This window comes from Somniosus microcephalus, chromosome 6 (assembly GCF_052327205.1).
Source record: "Somniosus microcephalus isolate GS21.2 chromosome 6, FLI_Smic_1.0, whole genome shotgun sequence".
Classification (NCBI taxonomy): Eukaryota; Metazoa; Chordata; class Chondrichthyes; order Squaliformes; family Somniosidae; genus Somniosus; species Somniosus microcephalus.
The window spans coordinates 33,567,371-33,575,059 of record NC_140992.1 but is presented as its reverse complement, the minus strand read 5'-3'; positions in this window follow the sequence as shown (position 1 = coordinate 33,575,059).

The following is a 7,689-nucleotide window of genomic DNA, read 5'->3' as shown; positions in this document are numbered from 1 at the left end:
TCCTGAACCAATAACTAACAGCATGACAACTCACCCACCCGTCATACAGTTAAAGACTGACTTGAATTTATATAGCATCGTTCACGACCTCTGGATGTTCCAAAGCACTTTAAAACCAATGAAGTACTTTTGAAGTGTCGTCATTGTTGTAATATAGGAAACATGGCAATCAATTTGCGCACAACAAGCTCCCACCAACAGCAATGAGATAATGACCAGTTAATCTATTTCAGCAATGTTGACTGAATGGGAATTCTTGGACATTGACCATGTAAACAACCCCAAGCAAGAGTTTTTGTATCCACCCGACTATACATAATGGCTAGATAACCCAGGAACTTCAGTTAACAAATGAGAAATTGTCTAGATGTTAAGTTGAAACTTGGGTGGTAACTTTAACCTAACCTGCCCAGTGGGAAAGTAAAATTGGGCAGGGTGTAAAATGGATGCTGATCTGATCCCATCACTTTGCCTGCTGGTCAGGCTGGGTTCAAATTATCCCTATGGATTTGTCACAGTAGCACACAACGGAGCTACTATCCCATTTATATTGCTATACAATGTAAATGAGGTAGCGTGTCTCCAGAGATATTGACCCACCTCAGGAGGGGTTTATCAACATTTCTAGCTTGTATGGATTTCACCACCCCCCCACCCATCCTCTTCTCACATCAAGGAAGGCTCATAGCCAGAATGATAAAGTGTGAATGCAGTAACTGTGTATTCACAAATCTTGCAGTATAAACAGGACAAATTTAGTTAATATTACATAACCATTTTTCCTGCAAGGTGATCTGTAATGTAAACAACTAGGCGTCAGTCAATGCAGTGAAGCCTGCATTCAACGTCCAAGGGATATGTTGGGAAAAACCTGACAATTTTCTTCTGAATTTTTTGTTGTTGCATATTCTGGACTTGAAAAAAATGATCTAAGATATTACAGAGAATATGGCAGCTGTATCATTGATTTGAAGTTCACTTCAGTGGTTCTTGTTTTACAACAACAACTTGTATTTATATAGCGCCTTTAACGTAGTAAAACGTCCCAAGGCGCTTCACAGGAGTATTATAAGAAAAAACAATGACACCGAGCCACGAGAAATTAGGGCAGGTGACCAAAAACTTGGTCAAAGAGGTAGGTTTTAAGGCGCATCTTAAAGGAGGAAAGAGCAGCAGAGAGGTTTAGGGAGGGAATTCCAGAGCTCGGGGCCTAGGCAACAGAAGGCACGACCACCAATGGTTGAACGATTATAATCAGGGATGCTCAAGAGGGCAGAATTAGAGGAGCGCAGATATCACGTGGGGTTGTGGGGCTGGTGGAGATTACAGAGATAGGGAGGGGCAAGGCCAAGGAGTGATTTGAAAATAAGGATGAGAATTTTGAAATCGAGGCGTTGCTTAACCGGGAGCCAATGTAAGTCAGCAAGCACAGGGGTGATGGGTGAATGGGACTTGGTGCGAGTTAGGATACAAGCAACTGAGTTTTGGATGATCTCAAGTTTACGGAGGTTGCAAGGTGAGAGGTCGGCCAGGAGTGCATTAGAATAGTCAAGTCTAGAGGTAACAAAGGCATGGATGAGGTTCTCAGCAGCGGTGAGCTGAGGCGAGGGTGGAGACAGGCGATGTTACCATCTTCAGCTGCTTCATCAATGACCTTCCCTCCATCATAAGGTCAGGAGTGGGGATGTTTGCTGATGACTGCACAGTGTTCAGTGCCATTCGCAAATCCTCAGATAATAAAGCAATCCATCCCCGTATGCAGCAAGAGCTGGATGACATTCAGGCTTGGGCTGATAAGTGGCAGGTAACATTCGCACCACACAAGTGCTAGGCAATGACTATCTCCAAAAAGCGAGCATCTAACCACCGCCCCATGACATTCAACAGCATTACCATCGCCGAATCCACCATCAATATCCTGGGGGTTACCATTGACTTAACTGGACTAGCCACATAAATACTGTGGCAACAAGCGCAGGCCAGAGGTTGGGTATTCTGCAGTGAGTGTCTCACCTCCTGACTCCCCAAAGTCTTTCCACCATCTACAAGGTACAAGTCAGGAGTGTGATGGAATACTCTCCACTTGCCTGGATGAGTGCAACTCCAACAGCACTCAAGAAGCTTGACATCACCCTGGACAAAGCATCCCACCCACCACTTTAAGCATTCACTCACTCCATCACTGGCGCACCATGTCTGCAGTATGTACCATGCACATGCACTGCAACAACTCGCCAAGTCTTCTTCGGCAGCACCTCCCAACCCGCAAGCTCTACCACCTAGAAGGACAAGGGCAGCAGGCGCATGGGAACACCACCACCTCCAAGTTCCTCTCCAGGTCACACACCATCCTGACTTGGAAGTATATCGCCATTCCTTCATCGTTGCTGGCTCAACATTCTGGAACCCCCTCCTGAACAGCATTATGGGTGTACCTTCACCTCATGGCCTGCAGGGGTTCAAGAAGGCGGCTCACCACCACCTTCTCAAGGGCAACTAGGGATGGACAATAAATACTGGCCTCGTCGGTGATGCCCACATCCCATGAAGAAATTTTTTAAAAAGGTGGAAATAGGCGGTCTTAGTTATGCCGTGGATATGTGGTCAGAAGCTCATTTCAGGGTCACATATGACACCAAGGTTGCGAACAGTGTGGTTCAGCCTCAGAAGATGTTAGGGAGAGGAATGGAGCCAATGGCTAAGGAACGGAGTTTGTGGCGGGGATCGAAAACAATGGCTTCGGTTTTCCCAATATTTAATTGGAGAAAATTTCTGCTCATCAAGAACTGGACATATAGAAACTGTGGAGGGGTCGAGAGAAGTGGTGGTGAGGTAGAGTTGGGCATCAGCGTTGTAGAAGTGCCTTACTTCTTAGCTCTGGGTAATGACTCAATACACACTTGGATTCGTCAGACGGACAGGCCTTTTATTTAACTTCTCTTGCAAGGGGAATCAGTACCTCCACTCAAGGGGTGAGGCTACTATTCCAATGATACAGTGTAAACGTTCTATATTTATACAGTGTAACAAACAAGTTTGATTGAAATCCCTTTGTTCCTCTATCAGGATACATTTTAGATTAATCATCAGGTAGAAATAACATATTGACAGAAGGATCCTGGACACATAAGTCAACCGTTAATCTATAACAGGGCATGAATCGTGTAACCGGAGGTCCTCTTTAATCATATATAAGGGAGGCAAGCTTTGCTTTCGGTCACAAGTTATCAGGTCATTGGTACATCAAAGAAACTAATTATTCCACTTCTACATTCTCATTAGGTGGGTAGACATCTGTTCCTGGCTGCAGTCCGAGTACTTACAATAGCTCTAGTTACACATCGACACTTGCCCAGTGTCAAGTCTGAAAACTTTTACCCAGCAAGCACTTGAAATTAACCCCTTATATCATGTAGATTTCCTCATTCCCCCCTTTTGTCCTTTCTAAGGACAATCTATTTCGCTAAGTTTAAGAAACTCTACATCAAAGGTCTCACCCTTAATATCCTCATATTCAGACATCATTGGTACTGGAGGAGTTGACGTTAATAAGGAAAGGACTTTTGTACACAATAATTTTAAACAACCAATCAATAAACTAATTAAAATTATTATCATCACAATTGCGATTAAGGTTTCCAAAATTTGCTTTCCTAGTGCTCCTCCCCATCCTGAAATCCAATCCCACATGGACCATGGTTCAGGTTGACGTAGTTTCTCTACAGCCTCCTTTATGTGGTTTACCAGGTTGGTGATATTTTCTGAGCTATCTGGGATATAGGTGCAACATTCGGTTTTTATGATTGCACATGTGCCCCCTTTTGCCAACAATTAGTCCAGAGCCATGCGGTTTTGTAAAGCAACAGTGCGCATAGCCACCATTTCTGCGTTTATCATTGGCTATTTGTTCCAGCACTGCTGCCATGTTTATAGATTCTCTTGCCAGCTTCCCTGTTCCATACCAGGGAAATGCTATAGCAAAGAACCTTTCAGTTTCTGTAATGGCTCGTTTTACTCGTGTCCCAGGGTGGCTATCCAAAGATGAAATATGATGTATATAGGGCACTACATATCCCAAATAACATGACCCAGTCCAATTTTGTGGTAACCAAGGGTATGCACTAATAGACTCTCTGGATTCCTTCGATTATCATATTGGGGATGAAACCACCCTTCAAATTTTATAAGGTTGTATCCTGCATTTTTCCATTCATTTTCCAACTGATCTGGGTTTAAACTATTTTGGGTCTGAAATGTACTGGCTGCCTCCTTATTCCAGGTGGTATTAGACTGTAATAACCACCCTACCATCTCTTCTATCTCGAAGGGAATGGGCCTTAGAGGTATTCCACCCTCTGCATGCACAGGGATGTGGCTGCATATCCAGCATTTGGCAAGGTTCTGTCTTTTAGCGTACAGATAACTTGATGATAGTTATGAAAAGGATTATCACAAAACATTGACTTAGCTGTCAGGGCCAGTCCTCCCCTTGAATTACCATTGCAGATAACCCCTCCATTCGCAGTTTTGTCACTTGGTAATACAGTATCACGGCATGTGACCCATAGCTTATCAAGCTTCTGTCCACTATCTTCTTCTACTATCTTATTCTGCCTAATCCTAAGACTCAGGGGTTGATACGGGGGTACCTGCATAGTGTGATCCTGAAGCTGAACTTTCATGGTCTCATTATAGCATATAACATAAAAGAGATTTTTGGTTAAAAGTACACATTCTTCTATACATGGTTTGCCTTTCAGAGGATCTGGGTAAATCCATATGGCAGTTTCAATTATCGTTAACAAAAGGAACAATCTCATCAGAGTCCAAATCCAGTTCATCTTGGTAGTGTATTGTCTTAGACTGATGCCTTCTTACAATGGGACGCGTGTATCCATGTTGGTCGCTCCTTTACTTTTACAGCGGTGTTTGTGGTCAGGAGTACTTGGAAGGGTCCCTCAAATCTGGGTTGAAGGCCATTCTTTCGTTTGAAGATTTTTATGTAAACGTTATCTCCTGGCTCGAAAGTATGGCACTTTCCTTCAGCGGGATCGACCTGGGCTTCCTTCACCTGTTGATGGAAACTAGAAATGCATTTGGTTAGTGCAATGCAATAACTCAACATATCTTCCTCCATTTTATGAATGTCCATTTGTTTAGCTGTTAAAGGTGCCGAAAAAGGCAATCTTTGTGGTCTTCCCATGACGATCTCGTGAGGCGACAATCCTGTAATTCTGTTGGTAGCAGACCGCATTGTCATTAAAGCTATGGGTAACAAATCAACCCATTTAAGTCCAGTTTCTTTACACAGTTTTGCAAGCTTGTTTTTCAGCATCCCGTTATATCTTTCCACTAGTCCAGCCGACTGTGGATGATAACTACAATGAAGGTGCTGGTTAATCTGTAAAGCTTTGCATAGTTCCTTAATCACTGTTCCCGTAAAATGGGACCCATTGTCACTTGACAGTTTTGCTGGTATCCCAAAGCGAGGTACAATGTCCTTCAATAAACATTTAGCAACAGTAGTAGCGTCATTCTTTCTACAAGGAAACGCTTCAATCCATCTTGAAAACATATCAACAATAACTAATACATATTTAAAGCTCATACACACAGGTAGTTCAATAAAATCCATTTGCAAGTGTACAAAAGGGCCCATGGGGTTTGGGTGGGATGCGGGCTGTACCTTCTTTATTTTCCCTGCATTTATGGTCTGGCAGATAGTACAATTTTCACATATTTGTTTTGCCAATTTTGAGATTCCTGGTGCATACCAGGTCTTAAGGATATAGTCCGCCATCCCCCTTTTGCCCGCATGGGTGAATTTATGAACACATCGGGCAATTGGTGATAGTAATGATTTGGGTGCCACCATGCGGCCGTCATGATGAACCCATAAGCCGTCAGTGTTTTTTAAAACAATGATTAACAACCCATTCCTTTACTTCATCAGAACTGGCCCTATCTTGATGGGTCAGCACATCATCTAAGGACGGGGGCTGCGGTATCTCTGGCTTTTCCCTAACAGGGAAGGCTGAAACTTGTCGTTCAGTACTTGATATAGCTACTGACTTAGCAGCGCTATCTGCAGCAGCGTTTCCAAGCGCAACCTTGTCCAAATGCCCCATGTGCGCTTGGCACTTAATAATTGCAATCTGTTTACGTCTCTGAATAGCTAGTAAAAGATTTTGCACTTCTTGTGCATTTTTAATCTGGGTTCCCGAGGAAGTCAGGTAACCGCGAATTTTCCAAATTTGTCATGCTCATGTCTGGTTATTTCTGAATAGTTCAATATCCATTGTCTACAATAGCCAGTCATTCCTAGAAAATGCTTCATTTCTCTTTTAGTTTTTGGCAACGATGTGTTGCAAACGACCTTTATTCTATCCGGCGTTAACTCCCTGTTTTAACAATGATTCCATCACTGGCTCAATTCCTTTTTCTGCTTTCTCTGACAATGGATACTGTGACCTTTTGGGTAATGGTGCAGCTGGATTAATTGTAACTTTATAGGGCTGTGCAGTCTAATAGTTAGGAGGTATTTTAAATTAAAAAAACGGCTGATAATCTTGTCCTGTTTTGTCATAGCAGGCCGTGCAGTGCAATTTTGGATGCCATTTCCCTAGTTTCAGGGATTCCTGGTATTGTTTTATGGAGCTTGTAATGAATCCCCACGCTCCTAACAGACTGACAAGTTTGGGACTCAAACTTGGGTCGGCAATTTCCCATGCGTAAAGAACAGGGTGTTTTATTTCTGTTACTGGGTACGCATATGCCTTATCTACTTGGATTTCTACTGTTACTCCTGATGCGGAGCAAATGATTGTAGCATTCATTTTGCACAGCAAGTCTCTTCCACATAAATTCATAGAGACATCTCCTGATAACAGAAAGGAGTGTTCTTCCTCAAATTCTTCTACTTTTACTGTGAGGGGAGTCAATTGATTCAAGCATTGTAGTATTCCAGCCAATCCAGCTATCGGAGTCTTTTTCCCATTAATAGGCATTCCTTCAGAATATCCTTTCCCTAACACCGAAAAGGTTGCTCCTGTATCTACTAAAATGACATAGGTCTCCCAGCTATTTGCATTTTAATTTCAAGTTCGCTGTGTGAATTTAAAGAAACAACGGGCATTTGGTGGTCTGTGGCGCCTGGGGCTGCTGGTGTCAGTCAGTAATTCTGATCTCTATTTCTCCTAAATCCCTGTCCGTTTGTAGGGTAACCTCCTGACTGGTCCGAAAAAGGGTTATGGACAGTGAAATTAGGACCTTTATTCTCTAACGGAGGTCCATTATTGGAGGTTTTGTTCTGACGATTTTTCACAGGGCATTGGTTTGCCCAATGTCCGGGTTGTCCGCAATTGTAACAATTACCAGATCGTCCATACCCTCTTACTCTACCACGTCTTCCTCTATATTCCCCTCTATTCATCCTTCTATAGTTACCTTGTTATCCTACCATAATAGAGGAGAAAGGTGTTTCTTCGGGGTAATTTTTTTTTCTGACTCAACAAACATAGAGGCAGTCTTTTTATCTGGCTGTTCTCTATTTCTCTCTCGTCCGTTAAACATTTCTCGAGGCAAGTAATTCTTTCTATGTTAAATGACTATCTGAGGGAAAGGGTCTAGTCTTATTTACAGTCCATTTGGACCAATTTGGTAGGTGATCAATGGATGATTGACCAGTTC